The sequence below is a fragment of the Vicugna pacos genome, unplaced genomic scaffold, assembly GCF_048564905.1.
Source record: "Vicugna pacos unplaced genomic scaffold, VicPac4 scaffold_8, whole genome shotgun sequence".
NCBI classification, from domain to species: Eukaryota; Metazoa; Chordata; class Mammalia; order Artiodactyla; family Camelidae; genus Vicugna; species Vicugna pacos.
Window position 1 is genome coordinate 122,651 of NW_027328729.1, and position 13,511 is coordinate 136,161.

At 53.1% G+C, this 13,511-nt stretch overlaps 1 long non-coding RNA gene and 1 other non-coding gene across 2 annotated transcripts; one reads left to right on the forward strand and one right to left on the reverse strand.

Moving 5' to 3' along the window:
• The first annotated feature begins 1,759 nt into the window (after positions 1–1,759).
• LOC140692511 (uncharacterized) lies at positions 1,760–4,738 on the forward strand. Its single transcript, XR_012068079.1, has 3 exons — positions 1,760–1,844; positions 2,056–2,165; positions 4,466–4,738. It is a non-coding gene; the product is annotated as an uncharacterized lncRNA (long non-coding RNA).
• Positions 4,739–6,709: 1,971 nt separating this feature from the next.
• On the reverse strand, positions 6,710–6,818 carry LOC140692527 (U6 spliceosomal RNA). Its single transcript, XR_012068095.1, has one exon. It is a non-coding gene; the product is annotated as a U6 spliceosomal RNA (small nuclear RNA).
• Between the last annotated feature and the right edge of the window lie 6,693 nt (positions 6,819–13,511).

Consider the following 13,511-nt stretch of genomic DNA (forward strand, 5'->3'; position numbering starts at 1 on the left):
GGAGTATCAGTTATCTATTGTGGTCCTTAAGGAGTTTAGGTATTTATCTAAAGCCTATACAGGAATAAAACTTTAAAAGGGGGGGAGAGGGAGAGGGAGAGGGAGAGGGAGAGGGAGAGGAGAGAGAGAGAGAGAGAGAGAGAGAGAGAGAGAGAGAGAGAGAGAGAGAGAGAGAGAGAGAGAGAGAGGGAGGGAGGGAGGGAGAGGGAGAGGGAGATAGAGGGAGACGGAGAGGGGGATAGGGGGAGAGAGAGAGACAGAGACAGAGACGGTGGGAGGGGGAGGGGGGTGGGGGAGCCGGATTTTAAAAGAATGGAGGAAAAAAAGGTTTGAAAAGAGTGTACAAGCAATAATAGAAGAGCAAGTGGAAGCAGAAGAGCGATCGAGGTGAGACGTCTTCTAAAAGCCTTTAAAAAATAGAAAAGATCAGAAAATAAAGCACAATTGTTTCAAAAGTAAATTTTTAAAAGGTAATCGGAAATAGAACAGACTTTAACAAGAGATAAAACACAGGATTTGAAAAGGAGGGAGAAAGAAAAGGTTTGAAGACACTGTGTAATCAATAATAGAAGAGTAAGTGGAAGCAGAAGAGCGATCGAGTTGAGACGTCTTTTAATAACCTTAATAAAAAGGAGAAAAAAGATCGAGAAACGATATCTGAAACCTGTAAATAATCAATAACAGGAGATCTAAACCAAGAGAAGAGAAAAAGGAAAGGGGGTGGATGTTTAAAAATAATAATAATAAAAAGATTTTCAAGGAAACATTTAAAAGGGATTAAAACCGTCAACGTAGACGACTGTTCAAAAGTCAAGGTTAAAAAGGTAACAGAAGGTAAAACCGATAGAAGAGAGATTAAAAAAGAGAAAGGAAAAGGAAAAAAAAAAAGGGGGGGGGGGACGTGTTCCCGGCACCGCGGTCGGATGCTGCGTTCCTCCCGGGAAGGAGGGTGGCTGGCTGGCCGCCCGCCCTCTCCCGGCCCCGGTCGTTCCGCTGCTCCGTGCGGCTGTGTGCTCCGACTCGGGTCGGCGGCGCTCCTCTCCGTAGGTGGGCTCGGGGAAGACCGTGGAACCGCCCCGCCCCTAGCTGCGTCCCAAAACTCGGCTCCTTCTTAGTCATGGTGGCGCGAGTTCTCTGAGGTACCGGGGCAGAAATATCCTATCTGCCTCGGGCTGTAAACGAATCTCAGTCCTGCCTAGAAGGCTGCGGAGCCCCCGGGTGCGGATTCGAGTCTCGGCCCCGCCCCCGCCCGCATGCTGCACGCCAGAGGCTATGGCGGCTGTGGCTGCGTCCCGCCTCTCTTCTCGCGAGAAGCGCCGGTGATGGCGCCGCGGATCTGAGGAGACGGAGGCTACGGCGCCCCTCCCCCCAGGGCACACCGGCCGTGTTGCTTTGCCTTTCTTTTCCCGTCATGTATGGGGGGGGCGGGTTGTTCTGCTCTGTATCCCCTCCCGGCCGCCGCCCCGGTCCTCCGCCCGGCTCGTGCGGCCTGTCCCGGCCCCTGGCTGCCGGCCTGCGACTCGGGCTGGGTGTCGCGGGGACCCTCTGTGCCCGTTTCACTTGGGTCGGTCGGTCAAGGGGTGCTCTGGGTAGATCTGAGGCTCGGGGGCGCCCCCTCCGTCCCGTCGGCCTCTCCGTTGGAGAGGGGCAGTTTTGGCGAACGAGCCCTATTCCTCCTCTGCCGCTCCCTCCCCGCGGGACCGGTCCCTCCCGCACTGTTTTGCTTTTTACTCTTTCTTTTCTCCTTTTCTCCTACCAGATTTTGGGCGTCTTTGTCTTTCGAAGAGGGCGGTGTTCTGTCGGAGTTCCGCAGGTGCTCTGATTGGCCGAGTGGGTCCGTCGATGTGAGTTTTGGTGTATTTGTGGGAGAGGGTGAGCTACGAGTGTCCTTCTACTCCGCCGTCTTGCTTCTCCGCGGGTTATTTTTGAAGAGTAGGTGCTGGGGATTGAACCCTGGGCCTTTATTTTTTGCATGCTAAGCACGGGCTGTACTGCTGGATCTCTAGGCCCTCCCCACCGCAACACCCCCCCCCCCCTTTCCCACCGCCTCCATAGTACTCGATGAATCTCCTGACTAGATATCTATGCTTCCTTGGAATGGGGCCGTCCGTTTCTTCATCGGATGGATGGACGTCTGTGGATTCGTCTCGTTTCTCTCCACTGCGGTGGGTGGCATCGGGGCGTGGGGTGGGGTTGAGTGGCGTGGGCTGGGAACTGTTCTTCACGTGTAGAGGTGGAGCGGAGCGATGAGGATGGTGACTTTTTCCCCCGAGTGCTCACGCCGGGTGATGGAGGCCTGTGGTCTCACTTGGAAGAGGACTCGGGTGACTGGAACAGAGCCCGTGTGGGGTCGTTGTGGAGGGAGGAACTCCACCCCCCCAGCCCCAGCCCCAGCCCCAGCCCCGGCACTTGTACCTCATCGAGGGACGGTCGGCCGAAAACAAATGAAAGCTGTCAGAGGTGGAGGTGGGGGTGGGGGTGGGGGTGAAGGGGTGTGTGTGTGTGTGTGTGTGTGTGTGTGTGTGTGTGTGTGTGTGTGTGTGTGTCCCCGTTCCCCGTACCACAGTCCCTGGTCGAGGCCCCCCGAGCGGAGAAACGCACGCCAGGCCGTCCGTGCTCCTGGTTGTCCGGCCGCGTGTCCCCGCCGCCCAGAGATCCCGAACCGTCCCGCTCGCTCCCCTGCCGGGTGCCGTGTGCCACCTGCCTGTCGGCCGGGCGCTATTTTAGACACTGCGAAGAAGTCGGCCGGACGGCCGGGCCGGGCCGGGCCGGGCCGGGCCGAGCCGAGCCGAGCCGAGCCGAGCACGTCCAGGCCGAGGTGGGTGGTGCTGGGTTCGGAGGAGTGGGGTACAAGCGGGAGGCGGGCGTCGATGGAGGGGAGGGGGAGGAGGAGGGGGAGCAGGGATGACGATGGGCTGGGGGGCTTGGCGTGTGGGGTGGGGGTGGGAGGGATGGTAGCCATCCTATGACTTTCTCTCCCCACCCCGCCTTTGGCAAGTCTGTTAGAGTGACGAGGTTGTGCTGGTTTCTGGCTGGTGCACACCATAGTGATTGTGTTCTTCTTTTTCCTGGTCTTTTTCAGGAACCCTCGTCCCGAGGGACTGAATCTAGTGCCCTGTGCTGCGCGGTACGACCTAGGGGTCGAATCTGCCAGGAGAGGTCTTACAAGGATCTGGAGGATCCTGGAAAACTGCTACCATCCGGAATCCTACATGGATATTCAAGATCTTGCGGATGGATGGACGGACGGAAGACGGATCGAATGGAGGCCCCGCCCCATCCCCTGGACCCCTTGGCCCAGGAGGATCGTGATGGGTCTGGAAAGGACTCTTCCGACGAGGGTCTCGGGATAGACTTTCTCGGTCCGCGGAAGGTGTTTCTGCACAAAGAGGAAGAGAGGGGCGTTCTCGGCAGGAGAGCCCGAACCGCCTCCTTTCAGGGATCCGCTCCAGTCTGGGTCGGGGTCGGGGTCAGAACGCGACCACCGACGGCTCCCCTCCCTCGTCTTGGCTCTCCAACTTGGGAAACCCTCCTCCCTGCCCCCTCACCCATCTTCTCGTCAGCCTGCCTCCAGCTTCCCCGTGCCAACTACCTCTCTCATGCTGCCGGACTTTCCTCCCCCTTGGGCCGCCAGGAATCTCTCCCACTCCTCCACGTGCTTTGGCTTGGAATCCCTGACAAACACAAGCGGTGCTGGAGGGCGGGGCCGGGGGCGGTGGCAGAAGGACTCCCTTCATCTTATGGGAGCGACTTTTATCTCCATAGGTGGCGATTGAGAAAACACATAAAATCACTCAGAAGAATACCCATGTGTAGTCTCCCGGACCTAGATCCGTGTCTGTCTGTCTGTCTGTCTCTCTCTGTCTCTCTCTCCATTTCGCTATTCTGTGTGTGTGTGTGTGTGTGTGTGTGTGTGTGTGTGTGTGTGTGTGTGTGTGTGCCTTTCTGTCTGTCTCCCTTGTCTCTCTTTCCTCTCCTCTCCCCTCCTCTCCTCTTCCCTGTTCTCCCCTCCCTTCCCCCCTCACCCCTCCGCTCCTCTCTTCTCCCCTCTCCTCCACTCCTCTCCTCTCCCCTCGCCTCCTCTCGCTTCCCCTTCCCTCCCCTCTTTTCCCTCCTCTCCTTTCCTGTCCTCTCCCCTTTTATCCCTCCTCTCCTCTGCGCTCTCTCTCTCTCTCTCTCTCTCTCTCTCTCTCCCCCCTTCCCTTCCCTCCCTCCTCCCTACCCCCCAACCCCTACCTTCACAGGGCCTCATAGATTGCAATCGGTTTCCATGAAATGTGATGAAGAGGGAATGAAGTTTAGAATGATATCCCCATGCCATCGAAACCTTCTTCCCCAGGGATAGCGAGTTATTTGTGGTTGTGTTTGTTTTTGTTTTTCTTGTTGTTGTTTTGGGGTGCAACGAGGGCACAGGAGGCGTTGGGAGTGAGGGTGATGTTTCTCTTTCTGTCTGTCTCCTCCTTAGGAAGGATTTTAAGAGGAGGGAGGACTCACAGAAATCTACCATCTCGTCTCGTACTGCAGCTGTGTTTGAGCTTCCTATACGATCTGGGCGGAACACTCCCCACCCTCACCTCAAGCCGCCATCGCCGCCCCCTCAGCCCCCAGCACCCCCGTCCAGTCCCGCGCTTGGGGCGGTGGTTGGGCATGGGGGGATGTTGGCGGGGTGGTCGTTGGTGGGGGTTGGGGTGGTGGAGGAAACCGGAAAACAGACCACTGTGGCACGTGGCTGACTGGGGCTTCAGGGTGAAGGAGGATGAATAAAATGGCCGGAATTAGGCTAACGGATTGCTTCGTTTTTGGGCGGGGGGGGGGAGAGGAGGGGAGGATCATTAGGTCATTCATTCATTCATTCATTTGCTTGGGGGGGGTGTCATTCGGTTTCTTATGCTCGCCCTTAAAACGGTCGACTCTTCTGACTGACCGGTTGCTGCTCACGGTTCCAGGCCCGTTGTTGAAACTGGAAGCTATCGATCTTACTGTTTCTACTGTATTTCAGTCATTGCAAGTCATCATCGTGCTGGGTCTCTGAGTCCTTCTCCGAGGAGAAGGTCGGTCACGGGACTACTGACCTGACAAAATAGCCTGAGTGACCAAGAAGGCCACACCTTGAGTGCTTATGAGATAATGAGATCTAACCGCCAGCCTCTATAGAATGGGTCACCTGGGAGGCATCGTGACACCATGCTGAGTCTTCTGATGAGAAAACGATTCTGTGGATGGTGATCGATGCTTGATTGTTTGAGCTATGGCTCTAGAACCACCCCACCCACTCCATCCCCAAGGTGGGTACACAGTTTTGAAGACGCTAGCCTGCTGTGAATCCCCTTTGCCCGGCAGAGCGATAAAATGACCTCTTTTCTTCTAAGCTCCAAGACCTTGTCTCTGGATTCTTGGGCTCATCGGGGACGGGGGCCGATCTTTCGGCAACAAGCGTGCTTCAGAAACAACGGATGCCCGAGAAGGACACTCTGCCTCTCCCTCTTCTTCCGGGCCTGAAATGGGGAGGAAAAAATATCGCTTCCCCTGGAAGCCGGAGTCCAGAGCCCGCCATCCGGAGGGACTTCTGGCTTGGCCTTCTCCTGGGGTGGGGGGAGGGCACGCCACCGCACGTGTTCTTTGTCAACTCCCCGTTTCTCTCTTCTCGAGTTATCTCTTTGGGAAGGCTCCCACACTGGATGAAAACAGACAGACAGACAGGCTGGTATCTCTCCCTACCCCACCCTTCGCCCCCCAAATGACTGATCTTCTGTCCCATCAAAATCACCACTTGTTTTCCAACGTGGCTTTCTTGGATCCTGGAGGACTGACATCAACTTAGAGCCAAGATGGGCACAGAACTGAAGGACCTTCTCGGCTGGCCTAAGAAGTCTGTCATCGTGATGTGGGAGGTATTCTTCGAGGGACCTATCTGACTAAGTGCTTGACGGCCTTTTGGACTTTGAACCAACTTGGAGATAGGAACTAGGATGAGAGGGCCCCCGAAATAGCTCAGCAAACTCTTCTCCACCCTTAGAAGAGAGACAGACAGATAGACAGACAGACAGAGAAAGAGAGAGAGAGAGAGAGAGAGAGAGACAGACAGACAGACAGACAGACAGACAGTGTGTGTGTGTGTGTGTGTGTGTGTGTGTGTGTGTGTGTGTGTGTGTGTGTCTGTCTGCCTGCCTGCCTGTCTGTCTGTCTGACGGTCTGTCGGTCTGTCTGCCTGCTTATTGTAGGAACTCTCTGTCAATGGAAGTATAGTTGACTTACAATGTTGTGTTCATTTATGACGTACGGCATAGTGATTCACTTATTCACACACACACACACACACACACACACACACACACACACACACACACACACACGTATACTTTTTCAGGATAGGTTATTACAAGCTATTGAACATAGTTCCCTGTGCTAGACAGTAGGACCTACTTGTGTACCTAGTTTGTATAGGGTGGTTTATATCTGCTAATCCCAAACTCCTGATTTATCCCTCCGCCTTACCCCGTTCCTCCACCCTACCCTGTCCCCTGTGTTAACCATCGGTTTCTTTTCCATGTCTGCGAGTCCAGTCTGTTTCTGTTTTGTAAATAGGTTCCTTGGAGTCTTTTTAAAATGGAGTTATTTATGTATGGATGGGTGTCTTGACTTACTTTCAGATCCCACCTAGAAGTGATGGCATAGGATATCTGTCTTTCCCTGGGTGACTGACTTCACTAAAACTATGGAACGCTTCACGCATGGGCGTGTGTCGTCCACGTTCAGGGGCCGTGCTGATCTTCTCTGGATGGTTCCCATGTTAGTCTATGTCCTGTGGCAGCAAGTGCTTTCCTTAGGGTTTTTGTCTCAACCTGAAAGCCAGCCCGGAGACTGAAGGTCTTCTAGTTGCCTCCACTATCTGCCTAGGACCCTCTCCACGAATGTTTCCCATTTTCTCTCACCCTTTTGCCTTGGCATCATTGAGTACGAAAACGCTCCGTCTCCTGAAGCCTTGCAGACTGAAGCTGGACAACGGGAGGTAAACGTCAGAGAAATGGCCACAACAGCTCCTGTGGAAACCATCCTCGGGCCTGTTTTCGGGGGAGCCGCTCAGAGAGTTGAGCCGAACACCCCAGGACATCATCAGAGGCATTTCAAACTGCTCGAGCCGTTTCGATGACCCCGATGTGTGGAAATCTCCTACCAGACTGACCCCCTACTCCCGGCCCTGAATCTGGTTTCTCATCTGCTCCGACGATTCACCTTTGTGCTGTACTTTGGTTGTCCACACAAGTGCCTCTTAGGCGATACCTGACTGCTTGCTCCCTAGGCCTAGCTTCAGAAGCCCATCGACACCACCGCCTCCTGAGACGAGATACTACAACGGCAACAGTTTCCTTGAACAGACCTGTTCTCAGAACTAAGAAACTGGGTCCATGAAACGCAGGCCCCCTAGGAAACCATTCCCTCCCTCCTGCCCCCAGACCGCACGCACGCACGCACGGACGCACACGCACACGCACACGCACAGTCAACAGCCCAGCTTTTAATGTGTAAAACTTCCAGGGAAGTTACAGAATAGGGAAATGTTGGGGTCCAGAGTAGGCTGCCCCAAAATGTGCCCGATGGATTATGCTGAATGAAAGGGACTTCACAAGTGGCCAAGGGGGAGGGTATAGGTCAGTGGTAGAGTGTGTGCTTAGCAAGCAAGCACAAGGTCTTGGGTTAAATCCCCAGTACCTCCGGTCAAAAATAAATGCATAAAATCGAATTCCTCTCCCCGCCCGCCCCCCAAAGTATACACTGCTGTATGTCAACTCTGTCTCAATAAAACTGGAAGGAAAAAAAAGGAAGGAAAAAAAAAAAAAAGCATGATTTAACAAAAGAAAGAAACAAACAAAGAAAGAACTGCCCGAGGCAAGAGGAACACTCTGTCCCTCCTTTCTGCCTCCCTGGAAGCAGGGGAAAAAGAATTTTTTTTTTTTTTAAAGTCTCCCATCCCAGAGGAATCTATCAAGTCAGAGGTCTGCTTCCATGCCCTTCCATGATTCTCAAACGGTTTAGTGGGGTTTACCCAGGTTAGGAAAAGGAGGGGACTCCTTTGGCCTGAGACCAGGCGAGATTCTCCCCCTCCCTCCCGCCTCCCTCCGTGCAGTTGGGACGGGGTGGCCTAAGGGTGGGGAAATTGAAACCAAAAAACAAAAGCCGTTCAACGGAGAGGAGCCGGAGGCCAAGTCAAAGGCTCTGACCTGAGCACAGAGCTTTCTGCATTTGAATGAAGCGATTGAACGAGGCCCTGCCGAATGGATCCTCCTGACGTCCCCGCCCCCGCTTCCAGGAGACAGTCCAGTCGATTTAGGACCCGATTTGGGACCGATCGGTGGAGGAGGCCTGGGCGGCGGCGGCAGTGGCGGCGGCGGCGGCGGCGGCGGCGGAAGCAGCGGCGGGGGGCGGGGGGGGGGTGCGCGGGCGGGGGCGGGACCAACGGTCGCTCCAGCTCTGCCTGCCTGCCTGCCTGCCTGCCTGCCTGCGGGGCTGAGGCCTGAGGGCCACGCTGGTTCCTGCCACTCAGGGAAACTTGTGCGGGTGTTGCCGAAAGATCGCCCCCCCCAACCCCGTCCCTGACGAGCCAAATAACCCAGAGACAGGGTCTTAGAGTTTAGAAGAAAAGAGGCAGCTTGATTGCTTTGCTGGGCAAAGGGGACTCACAGCAGGCTAGTAGTGCCTTCCAAACTGTGAACCCGTCTTGGGGTTGGGGTTTCATGCTTCTGTGGACGAACAGGTTGGAGCATGAAAGGGAATCACAACAGGCGGGAGCATAAAAGGTGCTCATGATCAACAAGGGTCTCTGATAAAACTTCCTCCTAAATCTGGATGAGTGTCTGGTAACATGGGACCTCCTGGTGGTCTAGTAGGTCATCAGCCCGTGACCTTCTTTCTCTGGTCAGACTCACCCGGCGGCACCAGCGCCACGGAGGAACTCGGGGTGGGGGGGTGGGAGGGGGCTGGTCGTTCTCCTGAGCTTATCCTCCCGTGACTCCCTTCCTGGGGAAAGACTCAGACGTCAAACATGATTGTCAATTTGAACGATCAGAGGAAGGTCCAATCAAACAAACAGTTAGAATCGACAACTTTAGCTGCTTTGAACAGTGGGCCTGGGGCTGGGAGCGGTGTCTGGTCAGTCGAGTTTGCTGATCGTTCTAAAAGCAAGCAGTAAGCATAAAGCCCAAAATTGGCTTAGCCTAAGTGCGGCCACTTCATGATTCCTCCTTCACTGGGGGCCGAGGCGTGGGGGAGGGCGGGGGTGGGGGACACGACTGAGGTGGCGACGAACTTCTCCGTGAATGCTCGGAGCCGAACTGCTCTCTGGGCCTAGGTCCAAAAAAGGCCTGAGTCTCAGCTATGACAGGTTCTCTCTCTTTCTGGGCACATGGACTGACTCGCCCCGCATCCTCCCATCCTGTCAGACCCTTCGGACACGCACCTCCACCCGAGGAGTTCTTTGGCCTCGTCCAGAAAAAACAAACACACGCACGAACAAAACCAACCGAGCACACAGAAACCCTGATGATCTCCTTGGACCCCATTCACTTCGGAGAGTCCCTCTCGTAGAAATCCCCTCAGCTCGATGATTTCACCATAGCCGCCTCCCTTTCTCTGCCGCAGTGACCCCCACCCCCACCCCCACCCCTGCGTGGGCCCTGTCCCTCTACCTATCAAAAACCAAACCCCAGGAGAAAAGAAAATCAGAATGCTGCTTTGAGCCACTGGATCTGTGAAAGGAACCAAACAGAAAGCCGAAATAACCAAACCAGCCGAACACCAAAAGCGAACAGACAGATACCCCAGAAAGAAGGGCACGCTGACCCTGGCCCCTTTCCTTCCTGGAATCAGGACATAACATACATCTACACCCCCCCCCCTCCCCGGCCAGGGCCTGTCTTTGCTCAACCCAATAGAAGAGCATTTATGTTTTGCCAGTTTTCTGGGTCCTTCTTTGTTTCATAAAACTGAGAAGAAATACGTGTGGAAGTTCTCTCCTATGAATTGAACAGACTGAAGATCCTTTAAATAACCAAATGAGGTGGAAGTGCCGAGAGTACCATACGGGAACACACCGAGACACATCATCATCAAATTGACCAAAATTAAGGGTAAGGAGAAAATATTAAAATGAGCGAGAGAAAAGCAACAAATAACATACAAGGGAACTCCCGTAAGGTTATCAGCTGATTTTTCAGCAGAAACTCTACAGGCCAGAAGTGGGTGGCACAACATATTTAAAGTGATGAAAGGGGAAAAGTGACAGCCAAGAATACTCTACTCAGCAAGGCTCTCGTTCAGATTTGAGGGAGAAATCAAAAGCTTCACAGATAAACGAAAGCTACAAGATTTCAGCACCATCAAGCCGGCTTTACAAGGAATGTTAAAGGATCGTCTCAAGTCATCAAACCCTAAGAAAAGAGAACAAAAACATGACAGAGAAAGGGAGGGAGGGAGTGGGGAGAGAGAGAGAAAGAGAGAGAGAGAGAGGGAGAGAGAGAGAGAGAGGAGACCTACAAAAGATGGCTTTGCCTGTTTAGGGTCTTCCATTGTTCCTTATACATTTTGAAATTGTTTGTTCTAGTTCTGTGAGGAATGTCGTGAGTATTTTGACAGGGGTTGCACGGAACCTGCGGATTGCTTTGGGTAGTGTGGCCATTTTGATAGTATTGATTCTGCCAATGCAAGAGCACAAGACAGCTTTCCATTTCTTTGTGTCATTTCAGATTCTGGAGTATAGGTAACCTCCTCGATTAAGTTTATTTCTAGGCATTTTACTGTTTTTGACGCAATGGAAGTGTTTATCCCAGTTATAAAATTCTGGTTTTTAAAGTGGAGGAGGGGAAAAAAAAAAAAAAAAAAAGGAAAGGAAAGGCCACAAATGGCAAAATATCCTTCTTTCTTACGGGTGAATTGTATTCCATTGTGTGTGTGTGTGTGTGTGTGTGTGTGTGTGTGTGTGTGTGTGTGTCCCCTCTTTTTATCTATTCAAATATTGATGTGCACTTAGGATGCTTCCGTATCTTGGCCATTATAAATGATGTTGCTGTTAATAGCAGGGTGTGTGTATCTTTTTGAATTCATCCTTATTTTGCGGTTGGCTTTATTCCTTTGATAACTATGTAAGTTTAAAAAGCTAAAGCGCTAAACCTTCCTGGAAACAATGAACAGTACGTATATGTAAATTAAAAAATATGTGTGCAGTAAAAAATTAAAAAATAAATACATGAATAAAAAAGAAAGAAAGACAAGGAAATTAGCTATCAAGCCATGAAAGACATGGAAGAAACTTAGAAGACATCTTACTAAATCAAAGAAACCGGTCTGAAAATGTTACCAACTGGACAATTCCAACCAAAGGACATCCTGGAAAAGGCAAAGCTCTAGGAACAATAAAAAGATCGTGGTATCCAGGGGTTTGGGGAGAGGGAGGGAAGGAGGAATGAACAGATACAGCGTGTGGGATTTTTTTAAGGTGATGAAATTATTCCGTCGGATACCATAGTGGTGGCTACATGTCATTATGCATTTGTCAAAACCCATAGAACGTACGACATCAAGAGTGAACCGTCATGTAAACTATGGACTTTGATTGATAATAGCGTGTCCATGTCGGACCATCAGTTTGACCAAATAGGCCACACTGATGAGGGATGTTGAGGGGAGGGGAGGATATATGTGTGGGTGGGGAGGGCTGTGTGAGAACTCTCTGTATTTTCTGCTCAATTCTGCTGTGAGCCTGAAACTGCTCTAGGAAATAAAGTCTATTAATCAAAAAACAAAAACAAGAACAAACACAACGAAACAAAACAAAACAGCCAAATGAGGTGAACCAGGATTCAGTCATCCAAAATGGAGCTGGACGGCCAGTGGGAGGAACTTGGTTACAGACATAGTCTTGTTTCGGGGAGGGGCACGTTGTCCCCTCCCTCTACACATCTTGAGTCCTCTGGGCTGGACTGATCCAAAAATGGACCCCAGACGGATCGTTGAGCAGGAGCGACAGGGAACCTCCTGTCTTTCATTCAAGCACTCATGTGTCCCCGAAGCAGGCAGCTTTTCTCCGTTTTAGGACAAGAAATCAGCCCTTTGTGCGAAATGGACCGGGCTGAGAGACTTTGGTTTTGGGTGACCCGTCTGTGAAGAATCGAGACGGAGTTTGGGTTTTGGGGGGGAAGCCCCTGAAAGAAGTCACGAGGTTGGTTGGTTTTCTCTAGGCTTCCGGGGCCTGAAGGCTCTCAGTGGGAGATCAGGGTGATTTCCTAAGTCCAGATGCAGGGAGGGCACCCTCCACGGAAGTGATTGATTTCCCGCTTTCAGGGAGACAGAAAGAAGAGTCTGAGGGTCCGGTCCCTCTTGCGTCTGCTGGCCGGCCCCTCGGCTTCTTCGGTCACTCTCATTTCTAACCTATCCGTGTGCCACGGAGGCACATACATGTTTGGGGTGGCCTCCCCTGGGTCCCGACACCGGCATCCATGGGGGGAGGGGGGGCATGAGTGGTCAGAACTGTATCAAGCTCAAGGGCGCCACCAACCGGTTTCAAAAACAAATCTGCCAGCAGCTGCTAGCTGCAGCCTTGTCGTTTCAAAGTTCCCGCCTTGCTCTTGTGGTGTTTTCTTTCGTTTCCCCTTCTCCACTTGCCCCGTGGGGTAGTCTGGTGACACACACTTCCAGTGCTTCTTTCTTGCATCTGTGTCTCCTGGGCTGCAGTCCTAAGAACCCCCCCATCCCCCCCCGGCCCCCCCCCCCCAATAAGCTCGTTTCTTTACCCTCCACCAGGTCTCCTGGCTTGGGAATCTCGGTTCACACCATGTGTCTCGTGTCCTCTCTGAATTCATGGGCCCAGCCATCCACCCTAAGGAGACGGAGGGAGGGAAGGAAGGCTTTGACCTGGCGACCTTCCTTGCCGGCATCCTCCGGATTTCGGACCCTTCAGTGTGCCACCCGCCACCCGCCATACCACCCTCACCCTGAGGCCTAGCCCTCGGGGCTCCGTCCACGCGGAAACCTGAACGCGGACGGACGGACCTGGATGGCGGGCGGGGTGGGGGTGGGGGGTGGAGGGGCTTGCTTCATCACCGCCGGAACCGTGGAGGCGACCGAGACAGACGCGTCCTTCAAGAGGTGAAGGGACACGTAGCCCGGGCTAGGTCCGTGCCACGGCATGTGATTTGGCTCTAAAAAGGAAACCAGGGGCCCGTGGAGCCGAGAGACCTGTGGGAGACAGGCGGGGCAGTTTCTGCGTGCACATGACTCCCTGAAAGGAGCCAATCTGAAAAGGTGGCATCCTGTAGGGTACCGGCTCTGGATGACGTTCATTCTCAAAAGGGCAAAAGCCCAGAGAGGGTGAAAAGATGAGTGGGGTTGTGTGTGTGCGGGGGTGAAGGTTGTGTCTCTCTCTCTCTCTTCTCTCTCTCTCTCTCTCTCTCTCTCTCTCTCTCTCTCTCTCTCTCTCTCTCTGTGTGTGTGTGTGTGTGTGTGTGTGTGTGTGTGTGTGA